The sequence below is a fragment of the Garra rufa genome, chromosome 19, assembly GCF_049309525.1.
Source record: "Garra rufa chromosome 19, GarRuf1.0, whole genome shotgun sequence".
Classification (NCBI taxonomy): domain Eukaryota; kingdom Metazoa; phylum Chordata; class Actinopteri; order Cypriniformes; family Cyprinidae; genus Garra; species Garra rufa.
In genome coordinates, this window is record NC_133379.1 from 32,201,686 (window position 1) to 32,206,565 (window position 4,880).

Genomic DNA, 4,880 nt, shown 5'->3' on the forward strand with positions numbered 1-4,880 from the left:
AAGGGTGTCTGCAGAAGGAGAGATAAGACGCTAGTGTAGGACACTAGTGGATAGTGTTCACAGAATCCTGGCGATCTTATCTTCTCTCTACTTCCCTTTCTCCTGCTTTCCTTCATATTTTTTCTCCCTTGTGCTGCGATTTTCACAGCATGCATGTTTTACATCCATAGAGTTAGATTGAGAGGAAGTGGATTGTCCCCTCACTCATGATTCTCTCGTTTTATCAATTTTAGTGTGAAATGTAAAATTATTTTAGTGCATCACTTGGTATGACACGTGTTACACTATTATGTACACTACTGTCCAAAAGTTGTATTTTTGTTGTTCTTGGGAAAGAAATTAAATGGATAGTGGACTATTTTATTAATGTCCATACTACCTTTCTAGGCCTTGAACCTGGTAGTTGTGTTGCTGTCTTGGCAGGGTCAGAAAGCTCTTGGATTTCATCAAAAATATCTTTATTTGTGTTCCAAAGATAAACGAAGGTCTTACCTATGTATGTTATGCTAATACATTCAGTGTTTACTTTTGTATGATAAAATTTATTTGAAGTCTAACTTAAAGTCTGAAACTACAAGCAAAACCTAAGAACCTCTTTTAGTTTCTCAAAGTCACAGTCATTTTTATTTGTTTGTAGCTTTTTTTTTTTTTCCATGACAGAATTTTCAATTTTGAGTGAGCTATCCCTTTAACTTCCAACAGGGCTTGTGTATTTTATGCTAATACATTCAGTGTTTGCTTTTGTAGGATAAAAATTAGATTCTGTGTTTGGTTGCCATTTGAAGTCTAACTTAAAGTCTGAATTTACAAGCAAAACCAGCTAAGAACCTCTTTTAGTTTCTCAAAGTCACAGTCATTTTTATTTGTTTGTTTGTAGATTTTTTTTTCACAGCACTTGGAGACGTGCCCTGATGTTCAAATGAAACCTACACCGCTGACAAATCTCCGAGACTCAATGCGCTCCTCTGTTATTTTCACAAACCTCCAGCTTTTGGTTCGAAACCCCTCCATTACTCATTACTCATAGTCCATTAGACATCAGTGGTTCAACCATAATTTTACAAAGAATACTCTTTGCACACTTTTTGTGTATTTTTGTTTTCTTTGTGCACAAAAAATATTCTCGTAGCTTTATATAATTAGGGTTAAACCACTGATGTCACATGGACTATTTTATCGATGTCCTTACTACCTTTCTGGCCCTTAAACCTGTAATTTGCATTGCCGTCTATGCAGAATTTTCATTTTTGGGTGAACTATCCCTTTAACTTCCAACAGGGCTGTGTATTTTATTCTAATAGACTTAGTGCTTGCTTTTGTAGGATAAAAATTAGATTCTGTGTTTGATTGCCATTTGAAGTCTAACTTAAAGTCTGAATCTACAAACAAAACCAGTTAAGAACCACTTTTAGTTTCTCAAAGTCATAGTCATTTTTATTTGTTTGTTTCTAGCTTTTTTTATTTTTTTTCCACAGTGCTCGGAGATGTGCCCTGATGTTCAAATGAAACCTACAACGCTGACAAACCTCCAGCTTTTGGTCCAAACCCCTCCATTACCATCCGACCGTTGTATTTCATCTTTTCTGCTCCCTTTGTACTGTATTTTCTTTTCTCTCTTACGGTTTCTCTCGGTCGTCCTTAAAGTGCTGTCGTGACCAGACAGAAAGAAACAATATTGCTTTTAGAGGACAAACAAATAGAGGTTCCCCATTATCTTTCTGTTCATCCCCTATACCTCTGTGTGTGTGTGCGCCAGCTCTTGTCAAGTGGGACAGGGAAGCATGCACAAGTGTCCCATGAGAGCTCTAGCCTGTTCTATAACATGACAGGCCCTCAGAGGAGCGCACCAAGCTGTCACACTGAGCTCTCCCCAACGCTAATGAGTCAGAGTTAATTAAAAAACCCAGGCAGGACTGCGGGAGACACACACATCGACGCACACACACATACGTAAGCATACATGCGCTCACCCAACCTGGCCAGGGTTAAACACACATAGTGGACAGTGGGGAAGAATATTGCTGATTCATGCTCTAGCCTCAGGGGGCCCGTGTGTGTGTGGGGACGTCAACGCGTGTGTCCCTTGTGTGTGTTTAGCGTCCCTGCGGCGCTTGGGCTTTTATAGAGAGGCAGGGAGGAAGCTACGCTGCTGCTGCTGCTCTGTCTTTTTTCTTAGTTTCCTTGCTCCCGAGGTCATGAGTTTCTTTTAGTATCCACCAGAATAGTTACTAAAGTCATCAAAGCTGTGCTTAAAGGAACAGTATATCCAAAAATTAAAATTTACTCAGCCTAAAATGTAGCTGAGTTTGTTTTTTCATCAGAACAGGTTTGAAGAAATTTAGCATTGATCACTTGCACACCAGTGGATCCTTTGCAGTGAATGGGTGCCGTCAGAATGAGAGTCCAAACAGCTGATAAAAACATCTCAATAATCCACAAGTAGTCCACACAAATCCAGTATATCAATTAACATCTTGTGAAGTGAAAATCTGTGTATTTGTAAGAAACAAATCTATCATTAAAAAGTTTTAACTTTAAGATATTGCCAAAATACAAGTCCATAATTCGTAATAACACTTTCTCCAGTGAAAAAAATCAATTCACTGTCGTCCCCTCACATCAATATTCACTGATATATGTGACCCCATATTTGTAGCAATAACCAAAAATACATTGTATGGGTCAAAATTATCAATTTTTCTTTTATGCCAAAAATCCTTAGGATATTAAGTAAAGATCATGTTCCATGAAGATATTTTGTACATTTCCTACCATAAATATATCAAAACTTAATTTTTGATTAGTAATATGCCTAGCTAAGACAACATTTGGACAACTTTAAATGGCGATTTTCTCAATATTTAGATTTTTTTGCACTCTCAGATTGCTCATTTTTGTATTCAACTTTCTGATGTATAAATCTCATTAAAAAAAATTTCAAAAAATGTACCCTTATGACTGGTTTTGTGTTCCAGGGTCACATACTTATTAGACCTGTTTAATTGATTTGAACTGTTTTGCTGGGTTGCCACCTAATTGCTACTTAAAACTTTTTGCATTCCTGGGGGTAAAATAAGTTTTTAGCAGGACTCCCCTGCTAAAATTTGCATTCCAGGGGCTAAATATCACATAATTGGGGTCGCTTTAACCCGCGGACATGAAAAGCAGCTCACCGCAACAGTGTTAACGTGTCCCAATTACATGGGAAAACCTCTAAGACTTGGCAACACTGCGGTGTTGGACTGTTTTCATTTGTAAACAGTGATCTGTGCATATTTCTCTCCTGATTCACACAAGACAACTTTTTCACTGGTGGAAGCAATATTATGGATAAAGGACTCGTATTTTAGACAGAAACGAACGAAAAAAGATTGTTGGATTTGTTTCTTACAAACATGCAGCTTTTTTACTTCACAAAATTGGAGTCGTGTGGATTATTTGTGGCTTTTTGTGATGTTTTTATCAGCTGTTTGGACTCTCATTCTGACGGCACCCATTCACTGCAAAGGATCCATTGGTGAGCAAGTGATGTAATGCTAAATTTCTCCCAAAACTGATCAGATGAAGAAACCAACTCACCCACTCCTTTCTTTTTTTTTTTTTTCTTTTTTGTTGGTTGTTAAAAAGAAAAGATTAGCATCTTGCTGCAATAAGGGTTTGTTTGAAAATAAATTAATGTTTTAATTTTCCATTTTAGTTGGCAATCAGCTTTTCCATCTTATCGTCGTTTGTGACACTATTAGCATGCAGGCGGAAATGTCAGCGGCAGATTATCATGTTTACTCAGCATATTAATATATTAGCATTTTTTTAATATTAATGTGAGATTTGCATAAACATTAGCATCCATTAACATGCTTTTGCATATTCAAATTTGCTTACTTCATGTACAAATGCGATGCTAATCGTTTCGGCTTTTGTTCAGTGGTTATTCCACTCAGTTCCTATCCCAATGGGATTTTTGATTAAGTTGACGCTGAAAAGATTCACGGTTGTTTTTACCAAACTACTTTAGCGGTTCCTTTTAGCCGGGTGAGATTAGCATCATATGAGATTGAGTGCTTGTTGGTAGAGCTGTATGTTAACACAAACACACATCGATGCAAGTTAGGGCGGATGTTCTGTGGAGGGACAGGTAGATTGTCGTCTTGTCACACTGAACCTAAAGACAGAGGCGTGAGTTGCGGCAGGCCATGAAAGCTGAGAAAAAGATCCTATCACATCAGGCATGCTTGAATGAGCTTTCTCACTATCTCAAACTTTTTGCTGTTGTTGTTTTGGATTATCCTTTTATCATGCAGCACATTTAGTTCATTTTCATCTGCTTCTATATGATTTTCAGTTTTTTTTTTAGGTGGTGCCATATTAGTATTAGTGTCAGTATGTTAGTACCAATTTTTGGCTATATCTCTTGTAATTCCAGTGCCCACATAATCTTTTAATCTTACTTTAATCTTACATTTGTGACCCAAAACCAGTCATAAGGGTCCATTTTTAAACTGAGATTTATATATAAACTGAAAATATATAAACTTTTTTTTGGCATAAAAGAAAAATGGATAATTTTGACCCATACAGTGTATTTTTGGCCATTGCTACAAAAATACCTGTGCTACTTAAAACTGGTTTTGTGGTCCACAACATGTGTTTTTAGGCCTCAATTTAAATATTTGGTTCTGGATTATATTGAACGTTGTTGTTGCAAATTCTGCTCATTTAAATATGTCACAAGATAATGTTATCTAGCTGCCTAACATTTTGTTGAAATTTTACGGATGACTTGTTATTGTCCCAGAAGCATCATTCATGTGACTAATGTTTTACAGCACATTGCTTTCAAGCAAAAGAATATTTGTGAATTTGATGGCGTGCCATTTTCC